The sequence below is a fragment of the Pseudopipra pipra genome, chromosome 5, assembly GCF_036250125.1.
Source record: "Pseudopipra pipra isolate bDixPip1 chromosome 5, bDixPip1.hap1, whole genome shotgun sequence".
Classification (NCBI taxonomy): domain Eukaryota; kingdom Metazoa; phylum Chordata; class Aves; order Passeriformes; family Pipridae; genus Pseudopipra; species Pseudopipra pipra.
Genome location: NC_087553.1, coordinates 12,774,474 through 12,794,072, shown reverse-complemented (window position 1 = coordinate 12,794,072; position 19,599 = coordinate 12,774,474). Strand labels below are relative to the sequence as shown.

General features: G+C 44.5%; 1 protein-coding gene across 19 annotated transcripts in view; it reads right to left on the bottom strand.

Annotated features, from left to right (window-relative positions):
- MICAL3 (microtubule associated monooxygenase, calponin and LIM domain containing 3) overlaps positions 1-19,599 on the bottom strand; it is a 182,361-nt gene that overhangs the window by 147,760 nt on the left and 15,002 nt on the right. The window contains exon 1 of one of the 19 annotated variants that reach the window (XM_064654485.1): positions 11,806-11,939. The exons of the other annotated variants lie outside the window; for them this stretch is intronic. The gene's annotated coding sequence lies outside the window, so the exon portion shown is untranslated. Of the gene's footprint in view, positions 1-11,805; positions 11,940-19,599 lie in introns of those variants that run through there. 19 annotated transcript variants of the gene reach the window in all.

The following is a 19,599-nucleotide window of genomic DNA, read 5'->3' as shown; positions in this document are numbered from 1 at the left end:
GGAAAGGGAAAGAACACAGATGCTGTGCTCCAACAGCAGGCAAGAATTATCGCACTGTAGATCACTAAGTGGTGCAGAACCAAAGCCCCCCCAAACAAAAAGTATATATTTATGGTTATATACGGGCTTTCTTCTCTACAGCTGCCATGCTACAGTACACCTGCTAAGCCTCTATTCCATCCTGTCTGTGGGGTCTTCTAAAGTCAATTTAACACCCACAGAAGACATTAGGCACATCTTTCAGGAGCCTGGGGATAGTGGCATTTACAAGATCACATGCAAAGGGGCCAAGCAGCAGCTATCACACTTGCATTGAAAAATCAAAATGGGTCTCTCAACAGATGCAGGACATTTAAACAGCTTCTCCCCTAAAAAAAGGGTCTCCCAGAAAATATTTTCCTAAATAGCAGTCACACATGGATTTTTTTCCACTGGAGCACACATTCAAGGTCACTCAACCCCCAAAATCCTACTTTTTCCTCTAGCTGGTTTCTGTGGATCCTCAGATACAGAACCCTTAAAAGCTTTTTCTCCCTTCACAGCATCATGTCCAAGCACTAGCAAAGCCTGCTACGTTTTGCAGGCTCCAGCATTAACCAGTGCTTCGTCCTACATTTACCCAAATTCTCTCTCGGCTATTTAATGGATTTCCCCACCAGCCTTGGACAAACGCATGCCATGCACCAGATGTCCACTCACCCAGAAGCTCCCAGCCTGCCACCAAGGGGAAAACAAAACAAAAAAAAAAAAAAAAGGTGGGCAACGGCTCTTAATTCTTCTGTGCTCGGCTGAACAGCGTTCTCCCTCCTGCGTGCTGCATTCTGTAGAGCCACTGCAGTGCTCAGAGCAAGCCGGCTCGCAGGAGCAGCTGGAAAACAGCCGTGCATCTCCTAAGATGAACGTAGGTGTCCATCCCAGACCGAGGGTGGTTCTTGCACAGCAAACCTATCACCTACAGCCCACTGACCAGAGGGTGGGTCACAGTGACAAGTGGCCATTGGAAGGTGATAACTAGGGCAAGAGAGAATAATAAAGCCAGAAAAAATTGCCCGCGTGTGTGTAGGAAGGGAAAAGAATAAGTGGAGCAAATAATGAGTGAAAGAATGGAGTCAGTATGCAAAGAAAATTATTTACTGAACAGACCATTCGTGCTGCTGACCTCAGTTCATTCCTCTCCAAGTTTTAACTCCTTACAGTCGGGGCTCTGTCTGGGAGAGAAGGTCACAGCTCATCTCCACCACTACCCTCCCACAACCATTCCAGGATGTAACAACCAGATCCTGCAGGTGAGGACATGCCAGCAATGCTCTGCTGCTCCGTTCCAGAGCTCTAGTAAGTTCTCACAAATTAGAACACACATACCAAAAGCCTGGTCAGTTCATCATGTTTTCACTCTATACCTCTCAAGAAAAGCCCCTCTGAACCCAGAGCTGAAAAGGGCGGCCAAGGTTCATATCACCACCACTTTTAAGACCTTCACAGAAAGGAGAATTTTTCTGCAGTACCTGAATATTATCAGGTTATAAAAAGTTGATGTCTGCCAAACATTCTTTTCCACAACAAGGACTGCTGTATGCAAGTTAATCTCACACCCATGACCTTGTTCTTGCCACCTAAAGATTTTGCTGCCATGACTGAAACTCCATAGACACTGCACACATTTAACCCTGGCATAAACTCCAACCTGTCACAGCAATTTGTATTTCACACAGCAGGAGCTCTCCCATCAAAGGGGAATACTAATATCTTTTGCATTTCTACCTGGGGAAACAGGACAATATAGTTTTTTACAACTGAAAAAAAATATATACATTAAGTCATTGCTGCAGTTGAGAACAGGCTCACAGAATCTACTTGCTCTCAGATTCCCTGATTCTTATTAAGGATATTATCTCCATACTGGAGCCTACTCATTGAAGCAAGGAGCAAACCCCAGTTAAATCGTGCAATATGCAGTCTAAAGACCTAGCATTTAAAGAAACTTCTCTAAATACCAAACAAAGCACCTGACTTTGCAGACAGGCTGAAGGCTGCTCCCATTCTTAGGTCATCTGTCAGAGGACTCCATTCAGTCAAGTCAGGAATTAACAGAGTATTTGTAATTACCATTGTAGCAAATGAAGCACAATTCTAGTAAATAAGCCAACTTAGCTTAAGCTAAGACAGCTGTTAGAAGAACCAAGCTCAGCTACCCACTCTTGTGAATCATTTCCTGAATTGCCGTAATTAGCAAGGCATTGTAAGGCAATTCATCCTCAAATCCAACAGAAGAAGTTAATGCTCATCTTAATTTACTATGTTAATCTCAGAGCACTTTATTCCCAGTCAATTACAGAGTCTTTCCTTCAAGACTCACCTCTGTTGCAACACCAAGAGGAAAAGGAAGAACTGAGACCAGTGTGCAGCAGGCACTGGACTGCTGGGCCAAGTCTGGCCTGTGCATCTTGAACCTACTTGGCCATCATGTCCTTTCCTCTTTTTCACTACCCTCTCTTTCGGTTGTACTTCATGTTTCTGAAATTCTTTGCTTTCCTAAAAGTCTAAAACCAAAGCACTCTGCTCGACAGCTGAACGCACCAGCAGATGCTGACTGTGAGAAAGCATCATGCCTGTAAGTTATCATCACTATTTGCATGAATGCCACCATTTTTCACTACCATCAAAAAGGTCTTGACTGCCTGGGATGTTTTCCTGTATGCTGGTTGATCCCTATTGGTTTATGAAAACTGTTAGCTTCTCTCACACTTGGAGATCCAGACTTTTGATATTATAAACCTTGAGCTCATTGAGAGTTTGATGAAGCATAAAATAAGCATAGTTTAACAGTCAAATGAACAACAAAGGGCCTTTTGTGATAGCTGGAGAGTACAGGAATGGAGCAGCAAGGGAATGAGGACTTGGAAAAAGACAACCCCTTATATCTAGAGGTGACATTCTGCAACATGATTAATCATTTATCAGTGATGTGATATGATTTCAAATGAATGCAATAACTTAAAGTGTAACTGTTGTCCTGACACAACCCATCTGAAGACTTTAGATCAAGGAAGAAAATTATACAGAGTAGAAACACTACAATGCTGGAGGACTACAACGTGATAAGGAAACCTGACCTCTTGAAAAACATTTTCTTTGAAATTTTTTGGCAGAGAGTAAAGTCCCCAGGTTTTTGGCACAAGGAAGACTTACAAAATGCTTCTCCTAAAAAAGTAAAGTTATTTTTCTCATATAATAGTACCTTACTGCTCCATGGGAGCTACAGTTCCAAGGTGATTATCTCAAGATGCAGCCCACCTTAAGATGGAAGAATTCATCACAGGTGAAAACAAGTAATCTTTTTATAGCAGAGAATGAAGGACAGTGCACAGCAGCCCCAGATATTAAACATTTGGTTTTGGCAATATTTCAGTTTGGGAACATACACCATTTAAACTCGAGTAGAGGAATTCTGAGGAAGAAAAATATGAAGTAAACAAGTCATCTTCTAAAACAGTTTCAGTTAGCCCTAGAAAATAGGAGATACAAACGTACTTTTTCAATCTATCCTTTCAGAGGATCACTAAACATTTTAATTCCTTCTACCCTAACACTGCAGCATTTTAGGAGACTGTTGCTTCAGTAACTATTTAAAAATAAACTCTCCAGAGAGCACACAGCACTAAAAACAAGCCTCTCCAGACTGATGAGACATCTAGACAATGGTCCAGAAAAGGGCACATTAGCAGAAGAATTCTCCAAAGGAGGAAGCAAACATCTCAAGTGACAGTCTGCAAGCAATTTAGCTGGTTTAGATCACAGCTGATACTATACCATTTCTAAATTAGCATTAACCAATTCCCCTCCAAGAAAATAACACAGCAAACTGGACAGCTAAACCAGCCCACCAGACATGCCCTGGACACACTCTGCATTCCTACTGGCTCCCTCTGTTAGCAACAGGCTTATGGCAATTCCATTGTTTCTCCTCCATGCACCAGAGAAGTTTAAGACAGTAAGAGCAAGGAGGGGGAAAAAAAATGCCTATGGGGAACATAAAATAGAATGAGGACAGTGGATTGATTAAAGGAAGGAAAACATGCAGGAGGAGGAAACCAGAAGCAACTCAGAGTAACAAACATTACCAGTGCACTTTGAGGGCACCCAGAAAGCCAGTTTTCCAGTGGCACCATTCCCTGAGGTGCAAGAATAAAATACCAGAAACACAGTCCACCATTGCTGGGATGCCAGACTCCCTCCCAGTGCTACTGAAGTTCAGTCTAACCATAGCCAGAAGAAGGTTCTGCATTTTGGGGAAGTACTTGGTAGGAAGATGGGAGGGAGAAGTACAGTCCAAACGCAAACAAGCAGACCTGGAGGAGATGAGAGGGGGGCTACACGTTGTATATACAGCTTACCCCTCAAAGATCTCCCTCCTATTCCAGAGTGAACATGGATCACACAACTCCTCCCTCCCCTCGTGCACCACACCGTGAATACACTCAAGACCACACTGTGTGAAGGATTATATCAGCAGACTGCAGAGCTGGCTCAAGGTACAAGCTGGCCACCTGGAATACCTCATCCCTCTTCTGATTGTGTTAAGTCCCATCACTGTCCAGGGAGGAGTTGAGACTATGGAAATTGAAACAAGTGTGGTACGAGCGCAGAGAGGTGTCGGAGAGAGGGTTCCGAAGCAAGTCTACTCAATGCCATGAAGCCTGACCACACTGAGCAGAGCTGGAGATAAGGGAAGATGTGCAAGGGCATTTGTCCTCTAGGCAAACTGGTCATTCCAAGACAAAGGTTCCCAGATGACACAAATATGTATGTCTAATATACCTCCTCATAAGCCCACAGAGTTTTTATTTTGCAGCTTTACAAGTATCCCATTGAATGACTTGATGGTTGATTCACATCCTGAAATAAATTCACTGTCAAATAATATTCTATTCAATATAGAGCTTCCCAGGATTTGCTATTCTAAACATCAACAGAAAAATCATACCTGCTTTCTTCCACTCCCACCTGCTTTATTTAGGAAAAAAAAAAAATCTTAGAGCAGGGACTTCTTTACTGTGTTTTAATGTAATATTTGGCACAGCAGAGTCCTGGCACAAGTGATGCAACAAGCACTGTATGTAATGTAAAAGAAACAAGAAAACTTTAAGGTGCAACGATGGGCTCAGCTATAGCACATCAGCCTTTTCTCTGTGAGGAAACACTGAACACTATCACTGGAGAATTATTAGTGGAGATCTCCTACTGGTGCTATCATCTTCCAGATAACTCTTCCATTTTCACATATACAAATTGCTGTCTTTCTGAAGTACTGAAAGCAGACCAGATATCACTGACACCCAACCTCTTCCTGGATGTGTAAGCAATTTCCTGGATGTGTAAGCAATCCTACTCTCCCTGGAAAGTCCACAGTACGTTTCTGTTTATAAGCAGCAAGAAAGGCAACATGAGACCTGGAAGAAACCTGAAGTACCAGGTGGGAGGCACTGGCCTTCCCAGACTCACCAAGGAAACTACACAAAGGCTCACTCCAAACCAGCCTTCCTTTACAATCCTTTATAAGAGGCACAGCTCTAGAGAATTCTGAATGGGAGCCTTGCCTAATTAGTGAATTAGTGAAGCGAAGTAAATCATCAAAAGCATGCCACGCTCCCCAAAACTGCTTACCCTTCCTGACACAGTCTAATATGGTTTTGTCTTTCCCAATCTGAGCACAACTCTGTTTATACCAGATGGAGTACCATATACCATGTACACAGACTGCTATTAAAGAAATTACTTTCTCACACACACACAAAAAAAAGACTAGTGAAACACTGTTAGATTTGACTGTTTAAAGCATGACTCCTAGGCAAAGATGTGCCCCCATTCCTCATTTCTGTGCACATCAAGGCAGAACAGAGGAGATGAGAAAGTCTATTGTCCTCCCTTTCATTCCTTCAGTCACATAACCATGGTGTTGCAAGTGTTGGAGGACAGTCCTCATCACAAGATCCAGAGTAATCCATTACAAGAGTATCACTGGATTCCTATCAATTGGCTTGGCACTCTTTAACTGGGTTAGAGTTCAATTTGGTTTCTGCTTGCTCTTAGATTCAATTCTTTAATAAAACCTGGGAAAAAAAGTGTAAGCAAGTGTTAAGTGGTGCAAATCACTACAAGCTGCAGTACCTCACAAAAATGGAGCAGAGTTTATACCGTCCTTTTCACGGGACCCAACAAGAGAAGCCCTTTTTAATAGTTGTGTGAGTTTACACAACACATTTAGAAACACGAAGAGAAGGACAAGAAGGGCCTCCCAACCATCCCATTAAACCAAGGTGGTTTCATCAAGGCCATAAAGAGATAGAAATGTTAGATAGGACTCACGTGGCCACAAGCATTTTCACTTGCTTGGCAGAGATAACAAGATATGATCCCACAAAAATGCTGCTGTTCTGCCTACATTTTAACTTCCAGTGAGAACTCTCCCTACAGACCAGGGGTAAAGAGATCTTACTAATTTGAAGGGATGTCGCTATAAAAGTTATGCTATCCATTGTCATGTAGTTCAAGAGTTACTTAGAAGAGTAGAGGATTATACCCTGAGACTTCCCGAGATGTGTCACCCAAAGTTCATTCCAAAGAATCTTTTAGCCCTGATAAAAAGAAGGATATAATTCAGTAAAGCTTGAAAGAAAGAGATTTATTAGAAACCTTCAATGCACTGCAATGTCCTCTTCCCTCAACCACATCAGTTCCCAGCAAGCCTTGCCTCACTTCAAAGCACTGCATTTTGAGAGGAGTTATTTCCAAACAGCAGGGCAGAAAGCAGTAACACAGAACAATTTTCCTGCTGGCCAAAGAGGAAGTTGATTCAGTAAGTGGGCTATTTCCCAGATTTTAATTAAGCTGTACAACTGGAATCCTAATGCAGGCAAACACAACAAAAGACCCATAACATAAGACAAATATTCCTGGACCGAGGTTGGAAACAGTCAGCCCAGAAAACTGGAAACTGCAAGATTTTACCTTTATTCTGTATCCTACAACAATGTCTGAGATCATCAGTCTAAACCAGAACTCCAAAATGTAATATGCTACATAGGAGCAGAAGAAGAAAACACATCTCTTGTGCAGAGAGGCTCCAGTTCAAGGGATGAGATGATTGCTGGACAAGTGGATCGAAAGAAAGAAGGGAACACAGCAAAAAGGCAAAAACACTCAAGATAGGTAAGCAGAGGCCTATTCACTCCACTGCCACGTTGTTCTGGTTCAGTCAGCTCATGGCAGAGGAGAGTGTTAACAACTTCTCCGAAGGCAGAAGTGGAGGCAGCTTAAAAGATGTTTATGGGACTCTTCTTCATGACGGCTGAAAAGCATCCATCCATCTTGCTCATCTCAGGATGAACAAGGCTTTAGTAATGCCTAAAAGTTAGCAGCATTAATAGGCAGGACTATGTGTCAAATTCTCCACAGCATGCTACTCTAGATGACAGTCAGAAAGGGCCAGGAAAATCAGCTTATGCCTGTACTTGTAGGACCTCGCATAGGAGAGATTTTCAGTAAAAATGGTCATTGTTTTGAACAGTTGAGTGTCAAGAAGAAATCCAGACAAAGCAAGGGCAGCCTAGACTGGTTTTAACCATGTGGCTAGACACATGAGATCATATCTCAAAGACACTGTGGAGAAAGAATGAAAAAAGGTTAACATATAACAAGGATAAAGATCTGGGAAGAAGGCAGAGATGACAGGCTGAGAGAGACAGGAATGTAGTATAAAAGTTTTCCCCACAGTTTCCATAGCTTTCTTCAGTGCCCCTTCTCAAAAAATGAAATGCAGTGTCTCATTTTGTCTCTTGCAAAACCAACAGGTTCAGAACAGTTCATCTCTATTGAAGCAACCAAGTTTCTGTCCTCAGCAAGGAGCTATGATGCTACTGCCCACTTTAGCAGAATAGTTATGAACTCTCCTTAGGAAGTGTGGGATGAAATACATTCCTCCTTCCTAAAACTGAAATATTTCTATTGTTAATTTACCTCTGTCTAGAGAGAACAAGAACTTGCATTTCCTTTCCTAGTCTTACTGAATACTTTTGAATGGAGTAAATTTTGGTACCTCAAAAAAAAAAAAAAGAAAAACATCCTTCAGTTTTCTCTTGCTACCAAGCCAAATAATTGCTGCTTGATTAAACTTTCAAAGGGGAGAAAAAAAAGGGGGGGGATATCAGAAGAGAGGCTGCCCCCACAGGTGAATAACCTTCCCTTCCTTAAATTGGGCACTCCATTTCTATCACAAACCACTCCATACATAAGAGTATCACAGTGCCTCTTCAAACCAAGATACAACACAAGCAGAATGAGAAGAACCATGTCAATTTATTGTTTACACAAAATCAAATGCTGTTAAGAGCCCTATCAGGTTATCAACTATGTATTCCAACTATCCCAACTTTAGGAGGAATCTACAAGGACAGACAACAAATAATTCATTGAAACTGAATTCACTGCGTGTCTCAAACACTCAGCTGAAATCCAAATGTTTTCATACCATTCACACACACCATCTATGGGCAGATCTCATTCCTTGGAGTGTTCCTGGGGTTCTCCTAGATGCACTTTTCCCTTTCTCCCTCTCTCTTGTGCAATTACAACATGAGATGTCACTCATCTGGGAGAGGGAGGAGGAGAAAAAGGAAGGAAAGGGTGGTGATTTGATGTTCCTATGCTAGCTTACCTCTTGCTCTGTCTCCACGGTTTTGGGCTCCCCTCCCAGTAAATAAACAGTGCCTGCCTCTTCTATCTTATCACATCACTTCCAAATAGCAGCATGAGCACCAGTTCTGTATCATTGCTACTTTATTTCCACCATCAAATTACGAACAGCATCTCTGTAGCTGACACCTGTCACATCCTGATAGTTTGCAGGGGTCAGGTCAGTGCTGCTGGGAGACCCAAGGAAAGCCCTAAGAGTAAGCTCAGCTCCCCAGTGGAGCTTATGTAAAATCCCCCTTCCTAGATTGACCAGCGAGAACTTCCTTCTCCTCCCCTTTTTAGAGGAAAGGTGAGATTATCTTTAGGATCCACTGCAGTGAAAGCACTCACCCAGGAAACCTCCCTGGGATCACATTTGCGCTGGGAATTGCTCAGCAGTACTAGAACAGCCCCACAGTACACGGGAAAAGCTGCAGTTCACATCCATATATCACCAACAGACACAGTGTAAGAGCAGCCCCAATGGCAGGTGTTTGCTCTGCTCGTGTCTGTTGTGTGCCAGGACCCTGCACACAACAGGTGATGCCCCTGACTGACAGCTACACTGATGGAAGGTTTTAGTGTAGCTCCAGCTTCAGCCATAAGTGAAAGGATTTTTCCACTCCAGGTTGTTAAGATGTAGATCAACTGGCAGAGACAAGACTCCTAAAACATCAGGCTGCAACACCAAAGAAAGTCCATGTACAAGCTCTGCTGTTGCTCTCACGGGCAATTTCCTGTGACACAGTGGAAGTTTTCTGACTCTGCCAAGGACAGAGAGCAGCAGCACGGACAGTCCTCCCTTTACCTGGAATACCCTGAGTACTACTGTGAGATGACACTGGCAAGACAGCCCTCGTGTTTGCAAAGGAGAAAAAAACCCTAATCCATTCATGGATTACTTAAGCAACTGAGAAGTCATTTTTAAATCCTGCAGGAAGAGAGAAACACATCCAACTATGGACCAATTCCACCTCAGCTTTCTCCAAAAGCAATGTATCACCAGCTCTCCATTACCATGTGTACAACAGGCATTCAAGTTCTCTTGTGGAAAAGCAACAGCGCTGTAGCCTTTATCAAGAGACCTGCACCTGCAAAATAACTGAGATTTCTCATGTCAGGCATGTTTGCAGGATATATGAAACCCAGAGAGGCAAGAAAGCTTAGAATAAAATGTCATCCTGACCTCAGCCAGCTGTGTTTAGGCTTAGTCCACAAATATACAATCACACACTATTTAAAGACCCTTTCTTAACACACAGGATAGTCTGGAACAGGATTTGGATTCACATTTACTGAATATTTAAATTCAGATACTTGTCATTCATAATCAGCATAATTATTATTTCTTCTGCACAAATACTTAAAAACAACTGGCAAAAGAAAACTATTTATGGTTGTCTTATAAAGTTAGAGAGGAGTTCCCCTGTCCATTAATTTAATAACTACAGGATTTCCAGTGTCACCAATTAGCTATAAGGTGTGCCATACAGCTGTAATTTAGGATATGAATAAATACAACTCTAGCATATCTAGTTAATCCATCTACTTGCATACAAGTACTTTAGCAAGCTAAATACAAACATACCTGTTTCTTTAACTGCAGTGTGACTTTTGCAGCTGCAGATGAACGTTTTAGTGGTTTAAAGGGACACCAGCAACTTCAATCTAACTTTGGTTTTGTGCAAGTAAGCTTTCACAGACTCTCAGACCAGGAGAAATATTCCCATGATTGAAGAAGTAAATTCCCATGCAGCGAGTTATTTTTACCAAACACATCCCTGCAGTACAACGAACCCAAACACAAGTGCTGAAAATGTGACAGTGAGAAATAAGTAGAATAAGCACATTCTCTAAGAGAAATACAAGGAGGTATTAGCGTAACTATTGGGAAAAGGAGTCTATTTCAAGCAAGCTTTTAGCTATACATAGAAAATCTTGTTTATTGGGTTCTTTCAAGTTGGGTTAACTTGTAGCTTTCCTTTCAAAGTTCGTAACTAAAACATGCCTTAATGGATACAGTTTCTGTATATCCAGCTTGTCCAGTGAGGGGCCATTTATTTGCCCAGCTTCCCTAATCCCCCTACACTAGCACAGATAAAGTGCATTTGAAGTGCAGAATAACCAAGAGCACCAATTTTAAGTCGAACCCTCAAAGAGGTTTTCCACAGATTTTTTTTACCTTTTGTTAAACTTTCAAAGCAGTACAACAGGATGAACAAAGAAAGCAGCAATTTTTGTCATGTCAGACTTGACAGTAACTTTTGTCGAGATGGAGGAATCCTTTCCAGCTGCTCCCGAGCACTAACCTCAAATGGATGACTGCATGAGGTAAGACAGGACTTCTTCAGAATATAGAATTAAGTCATCGCAGTGAATGGATAAGCAGGTTTTTATTATTATACGAGAAGGAAACCTACGTTTAGAAGCGGCTAAGTATTAAACACTCTTAAACACGTCTTAGGACAACATCCTGCAGAGATTAAGCCCGTACCATAACACAGTAACTAAACTAAAGGAACAGACACGCAGGCATTACAATCCCATGCACTGCACTTATCTGAGATAACAATAAAAAGGCTAAAGGCGAGACAAGCAGCAGCCTGTGCGAGCCGCGGGCGGTGTATGCGGTGCCTCACGTAGGGTGCCATAAGCCCTCTGACGACGGAAGCACCAGCGGCACTTTATGACCCCGCGGCTGCCGTGCCGCGGGTCACCGGCGCTCCGGGCGACGAGGCCGAGCGGCACCGACGGCCCCCCGGGAGCACGGGCAGCCCCCGCGGCGCCGCTCCCGCTCCTCCTCCCCCGGGACCCAGGGACGAGCCGCGCGGTGTCTCTGCCCGACCCGTGTAAGCGGGTCACGGCGCCGGCCCGGACGGCCCGCGAGGGTCGGGTCCCGCGGCGGTGCCCTGTGTCCCGTGCCCTGTGCCCCGTGCCCGCCGCCGCCGCCGCCGCTCCCCGCGCCGCGCACACACCGCGCTGCGCCGGGGCCGCTCCCCCGGGCGGTGCCGAGGCGCGAAGCGGATCCCCCCCTCCCCACTCTGCCTCCCCGCAGCCCCGCCGGGGGTCACTTGCCTTGGCCTCATGCTGCCCCTGGTGCTGGTGCTGCCGCTGCCGCTGCCGCTGGTTCTGCCTCTGCTGCCGCCCGGGGCTGGAGCGCGGCGGGACCGGCCCGTCCCTGCCCGCCGCGGGAGGGGCGGCTGCGGCGGCGGCGGCGCGCGCGCACCTTGGCAGCTCGCGCGGCCGCGACCCCGCCCACCCCGGCGCGCGCGGGCAAAGCCCCCACCCCTCCCCTCCCCGCCCGTCCCTCGGAGCGGCGCACGGGGAAAAAAGGGGGCGAGCGGCGGGAAGCGGCGGCTCCAAGTGCTGGGCACGCGACGAAGAGGAGCGGAGGAGAGCGACGGCAACGGGAAGGCAACAAGTGGCGCCGGCCAACGCGGGTTGTTCCCCGTCCACACGCTGTTCCCCCCAACAGCCTCTCCGCGGTCCCGCTACTCCCCCCCACTCCCCGCGGCAGTGGTTCGCTCCCAGCGCTCGAATCGCAACAGGCCGGGCGGGGATTGGCGGAGACGAAAAAAAGGGGGCGGGGTGAGACGCCGACCGTTTAACACACACATACACACACGCCCCGGGGGTCGGGGGCGCGCCCTGTGCCCCGGGAGCGCGCGGGGCCGTCGGACGCGTGAGGGAGGCGCCGAAGGAGCCGGGCGACGGCACCCGGGGAACCGGCGGGGGAAAAGGCGGCGAATCAGACCTAAAAAACGGCGGGGGATGCGCCTGTAAAATCGTCGCGAGAAAGGGCGAAATACATTTTTGGGATCGGGGCTGGCCGGGGAGAAGCTCGCAGCGGTGCTCGTAGCAACCCGTCCTGTCGGGATCCTGATGCGCTCGGGAAAAGGCTCCTTGCCCCCGCGCTCGGCGAGAGGAGCAGTGTCACAGCAGGTGAATGCTGCTGTGCTCCCATTATCCTTGTCTCCTGCTAATCGAGTCAGCTCGGGAGACCCAAATATTGCCTAATCCCTCGGGTGACACTGAGGTGACAGTGCTGGCACGGGCTGCACGGGGGAACGACAGAGCCCTGGTCTCCAAGAGAGCGCTGAGCGGAGCACAGAAACGTTTAGTGTGTGCATGTGGGATCACAGGTATAAGTACGCACATCTCCCTTTTCATTTGCTCTCAGAAGCCCCTGGTTCCCGACTGATCCAGCAGGCAGGAGGAGCACAGTCACAGCTGCCCAAAGATATACACATACGTTTGTGTACTGTTCGTATATAAACGTGTCCTTCCTAGCTGTGCACTTCAGCGTGTGCAAGCAGTGCACACGTTTGTGCTGCCCTGGCCACACTCAGCTGACAGTGCCCTTGAGCCCTTCAGGCGAGGGAGCCAGTCAGTGAGCACCGGAATGGAGCAGGAACGCAAACCAACGCAGCGCCGTCCATGATTCAGGGATTAGGAGTCAAGCACAGACCCAGGAAAATAGCAACAGTAATAAGTACACCAGTTTTCCTTCAAATAGGCTTCTTCAGCAGAGATAATTCAAACACCTTTCACACCCGGAACCACACAGTCCCAGTGTCGCCAATACCAAAGCCACAGTCTCACAACCCTGCCCGAACAGAAGTTTTGATTTCCATGGTCTATTAGAGATTTTGGCATGAAAAGCAGTCAGGTACTGCAATAACACACGATAAACCACCAGACAAATACACCAAACAGATATCATTCATAAGAGATGCATAAAATGAGCTCATGATATGGCTGAGCAAATTCTTACTACAGTGTGGTGTGACAAATATCAGCCAGAAGTGCACAATTCCCAATTCACTGTCTATATCCATGTCTGAGAACAGATGGAGGAAAGCCTTTAGCTGATCTAAACTTGGCTCAACCCACCCTGTTTACTGATGGTGTTTCCATGAGCATAGAAATTAGAGCTACTGGTTGCAATCACTGGAGAGCCTCAGCCTGCTGATTCAGCTTACGTGCTGGAAAATCTGGCAAGGACACCTTTCCTTACCTGAGCAGATGCACAAAGTCATGCCCATACAAGTACCAAAGGGTAGCAAGAGTCAGGGGATTCCAGGGGATATTCCCCCTTGGAAGTCACTGAAGGTCACTGACAGAGCAGCTCTTTGCAGGTGAGGCAGCAGCTTCTACTACCTGCTCATAACCAATATATCAAGGTGTCCTTCTCTGCAAAGATGCAGGTTGGGGATGTGCTAGATTACTGAAAAATGAAAGCGGACAGAGGAGTGGGTTTACACAATGTGATTTGGGAGACGTTTTAAAATGCTCTCACAGTGTGTGCAGTGATTACTGGGCTGAGCCCTCGGAGCAGTCAGGAGGAGGGCTGGCAGTTTAACAGTAATCTTTGTAAAGTGCTAATAAGGACCCAAACAATTCCCATTAGGGAACTGGAGAGTCGTCTGCACTCTAGCAGGAGGCTGCCTATGGCATCCACGGCAAGACTTGTACGTCTTGGCTGGATATTTTGGAATCCAGCACCAGAGAGGCTTAGTCATATGACAGGGTTATTTGCATCATTATGCTGTTGGATTCCCAGAGAAGTTTTCACAATGCACTGTAAGAGGAAGGGTTTAAACAAGTAGAACTGAAGGAAAAACAAAGCACTATACTGCCTCTGCATGTCCCTTTCACTGCATGCACGTGGTGCTCAGAGTGGGAGGAGGGTGGCAGGCAGTACTGTACAGAACTTTAGGCTCATAAAGCACACTCACAAAAACTGCAACATCAGTACAAAACGGGCTATTTTGCAGAATAAAAGCAAGTTTAAGGCAGCTGAAATCCTGCATCACAGCCTGGTAGAAGCCTAATGTTCCAGACTGGTGATGTGCAAGGGAAGTCCACCACTGTGTTTTGCCTGAGGGCTTTGCAGAACCGCTGGTTTGCACTGGGCTGGGTAAGTCACCTCGCCCCAGCCAAGCAGTGATTGACTCCCTGTGAATTCGTGCCTGCAAGCTCAGTAAAACTGGGTGTTGGCACTCCAGAAGTGACCGCTAGTAAGCACAGCAGCTGTTGAGGAAGCGGTCCCTAACCAGCCCAGGGAAAATATTGTGGTTCAAGATTGAGGTCTTTAAAGGAGGTGAGCTGCTACTGCTCAAAATAAAGTCAGATTATAATACAGTGTCCCCTCTTGAAAAGTCTATATAGCAAAATAAGGCCTGCTTTTTTTTATGTATTCTGTTTCTAGGAGAAATTATTGAAAGTTCATAAGAGCTAGGTGTTGCTCCCAGGAGTATAGCAAGGGAGGGAAGTTACAGAAGAAAATTTAAGAAAGTTTTTGGTATCTCTACGATATCAAAGCTATTTTCACAGTAAAAGTAGCCAGGGAATCTTAAATTCTATTCTGACAACCTTCCAAGGCTCAGGACTTGCCAGGTGCATGACTGCTCCTGTGGGAATTTGTAATCTCTTTAAAAACCAAGAACAGCAAATTCCACTGGAAGCATACTGTCCCAGAGCAGAGTCCCCACATCTGGAATTAGCAAGATAAAACACAGCAACTGGATTTTCCAACAAGAAGATGATCACCAAACTACAGCACTGGAAGGGATACTGAGAGGTCATCTAACTCCATCCCTGGGAAGGCATCTCTGCCCCATCTGTTTTACCCCTTAAAGACCTCCCCAGTACTGCAGACACCACAGTCTATCCAGGCAAGATGGTCTTTTCTCACAATTCACTCTTTTTGCCTTTAGAAAAAGTTTTCCCTAATGATTAACCTGGATCTTTTCTACCATAATTTACATCTACTTCTCATCCTACCCAACAGAAACAAAATGTTTGTTCCTCTTACTCCTGAAACAGCCTTTTAGATGCATGAAGATTTCTCTTGTCACTCCTTACTACATTCCCCAGACCTAAAACTCCATTTCTTCTTGCCTGTCTGCCTGGTTTAGATTGTGAGACTGTTGATTCCTGGTGTTCCCCTTTGGTGGCTCTCACTGTAGTCCATGTCTTTCCTGAATTTCTCTGTGCAAGAACAGCATGCAGCATGTTCCCAGTTGAGGCCTTACCAGTATGATGCAGAATGGAAGGAGCACTTCGTGTGTTCTGCCAACATTCCTCCTGTTTATACATCTTATACTTTTACAGTGCCAGAGGATTTTATTTTTTTTTTTACGTTCTACATTAGTATTTGTAAAAGTCAAGGCCACAACATGAAACCAAAGCACCACTGAAGCACCTCCATTGACAGGAACTCTCATCTCCTGTATGCAAATGTTTCTGTTAAAAGTCTGTATTTAAACTACCACCTGCTGGAAGCAGTTTAATCAGGGATCTCCTTGATGAGTTATAGTCTTGTTTTCTCATGCTTACATTTACTTGGACAGCTAGAGCCATTTTTTTTTAATTCAAAAGTAATCTCTATACAAATCAACAGTTGAGCACTTCCAAAAGATGAACTGTTTCTAGAAGAAACTGAAGGACTAGTCTAGTCTAGAGAGGTCTTAAAATCTGCTGTCTTCTGCAACTGTTAGCAGGAAGAATTGCCCAGTTCTGGAGGAAACAGCACTGACTTCCTAAGAAATAACACAGGTATTCTACCTGTGTTTGAAATGCAAGGCAGAAGTCACCAACCACCCGACATTCTCCTGTTGCAAGTGATTATTCACTGCACAGGCATTTGAATAGCTGTAATATTTATGAAATGATGCTATCCAACCCCCTTCCACCACCCTGAACACACATGCAAACACTAATCCAGACTGATGTTGTGTGCTGGGGTGGGAGCTGAGTTCCAAATAAATTGCTGCTGACGTTTTGTTACAAGAAAACAAATACAAGTTTGTAATTCACTTGAAAAAAACCTACCAATTGGCTCACTAAGAAAAAGTAGAAACTTCTCTAGATAAAAACTTCTGCAGTTAAACAGGGAAATAAAAAGATGGCCCATCAGAGACAGTAAATTTTGATCACGTAGAAAAATGTTTCTAACCCTCCACACTGAGAAAATAAGCTTTCAAACAGGAACCAATAAGGAAAGTTTGTACATGCAAATCTGCTGAGTGTTCAGGATAGACTTTAGTACTTGAAAACTAAATTCTAGGCGCTGGGTCTGTGCACAAACACCGTAGATAATTTCACTGTTCTCAGATTTTTCCAAGCAGTAAAATCCAAAATAGCAGCTGAGTTTGCTGCTATGACTCAGGACTGTGGGCATATGAGAAGCTGATGAGAAAGACACAACTTTCACTTGACTATACTGTAAAGTTTTAAGTAGAAGTAACCCAGAACAAAGGCTACACAAGGGCAGAAAACTCCCTCCCAAAACTGTACATTATGCTAAGGGCTGGGAAGAGTAGCCCAGCTGAGTTTCACTTCATGCTTCCTTTAGGAAGCACAGCTCAAGTGTGTGAAGAGGTGCAAGATAAGTCAAAGCAGTAAAACAACTGCTTGCCAATGAAGAAAACACAGATATTCAAGAAGACAATACCCAGATGAAGTACTACTAGATTGTTGCCATACTATGCAATTAATAATTTAACCAAAAAATCAGAAGTACAGCATTTCCTTGTACTAACCAAAATGAACGGATTTAAACATACCATGATGAAACGTAAGGAAAAGTCCTGCAAGGTCATCATTGAGACACTTTACTGGTTCTTCATTTAATTTGGGCCATAAAATTCCACACAAGCACTGCCTGTAAAGTTGAGACTGGTTTACTCCATGTAGCATGCATTAAGGTCTAAAAGGCATGTTTACTATGTGGAGTTTGGATTAATGGACAGCCTGAGCTATGTTTCCTATACTTGTTTTTAAAGCAACAGCTTTTTACTCCTTTAACCAAGTGCATAGAGCAGCTCCCTTGTGGTGTTGTCTAGAAATAACTGACAGCCCCAAATCTCAAACAGATATGGGACAAACTCTTAACCATGGTTAGGTTCTCTTTAGCAAAAGGCTCTGTTGTCCTGGCTGAGAACCTTATTGCTTTACTAGTACTACTGGAATTGTCCTTTGACAAGCTATAAAAAAAGACTCTACCTATGTTCCATTCAAATTCATCACCGTTTAGAGAAGTATTAATAAAAAGGGAAAAGTAAATCAATGAAGTCACTTTATTGATCCTGAGAACATGAAACTACTATAAATAAAACATGTCGATGTTGTTTTACGGACAGGTCAAAGTCCTGCTAAGGGTGTGTTTGTCATTCTAATTTATGTGCAGCTTCATCAACAAAGTATTTGCTATTGCAGTATTGTATTTATTCATCTCCTGTTTTCCTCCCCCACTGCCAGAACATCTGCTAAACGTTTCTGAATCTAAGCTTGTTGGGATAGGGCCCATTACTTTTACATATTTATGAACTGTGTGGTACACTGGCACTCATTCAGCACAGGCTGCTTCCCAAGGCTCATGCGCGAATGACATCAACCGGTGTGGGTTTATGTGCAGGAGATCCACATGTGCAGGGGTCACAGAGGGGGCTGGAAATCCAGCTACATCCAGAAGTATTTAAGCTCCATTGCTGCTGAGGGACAGAGATATCTACTAATATATGAATGATGCAGGAATGCAGAAGAGGAACAGGTATTTACAGTGTCCCCAGGAATTGTAATGAAGAGTAATGGGCTAAAACTGAATGAAAAGAAGTTGTATCTGACTCCAGAAACATCCAGAGATATCACCAAAATATTTTTCAGTTTGGTCAAACAGTACAACAAAACAAAAGCTACTATGCTCGTGTTAATTACAACAGGCGGGACAAAGCAGAACACAGGACTGGTTCTGGGGATGGAAAAAATTAACAAATAATTCATTTCTGATTTCTGGGGTTTTTTTTCTGTAGTAGCCCAGCCTCTCATGCCAACACTCACACAGGCACAGCTTTATACTATTTACACACTGAGGGGAGTGTGTTTGGTCGTTATTGTGCAGGGCACTCACACACGTGACTCCCATTACACGAACAGAAGCCGTGTTCATAAACTGCCCTTCTGTGCCTGGGCTGAGTGGACCTGTCCCTATTTGCCTTCCCAGCTGGTTTGCAAACAGTGCCTTTCCAAAGTCGAGGTTGTAAGATTTTCAAACCTCGTGAGAGAGAACGTACCCCGTCGTCTCCTCTCAACTGTGAGAGCTCTGAGGATCATTTGTCTGCCTAAAGCCATGCCAGCAAAAGCACAAGCACAATCGCAGCCTAATAGTCTTAATGAGATTACAGCCAGAGATGCCCCAGTGCTGCCGTCTGGCCAAGGAACAGAACAAGCACCAAATTCATCTGGAGGAAAAAAAAAATCTCCTTGGCTTTCATGTGACCAGGCTGTAGGTTGATCAAGATTTCAGATCTATGGCGAACAAGATACCTTTCATTTCTTTTTTCCTCATATTTCCTTATTATTTTTTTTGTAATGCATTATTTTTTCACAAAGCAGCATATTCTTTTCACAGATCTCTAGGTTTCACTAACATTTTTCAGGACAGAATTAAAAACTGATGATCATACTGCTCTGTAACACGATTACATTTATAGATGCCTATTGTTAGCCATGCTTGATTGATCTCACCCGTAGCTACTGTCTGTGTGCTTGACTATGACATCCATGTGGTACAGTGGAGCACGGTTGATATTTGCCAATATAATAATTCCTTCTATCAGCAGTTTATCTGGTGCATCTGTTTGTCTCACTGGAATGAAGTTGCTTGTAACTCTATCCTACATAGGGCAATCTTTCTGCACCTGTTCAAGCATTTGATTTACTCACTGCCTAAATTCTTAATCTCAGCAAAACCAAATAAGTTAGCTTGTATAACAAAGGCTGGAATGGTGAATGAAATGAAAAGCTGATCTAGTACTGTATTAGCTGGCTAGAGCACAAAACCTGGTATTAAGGTACAGATTGTGC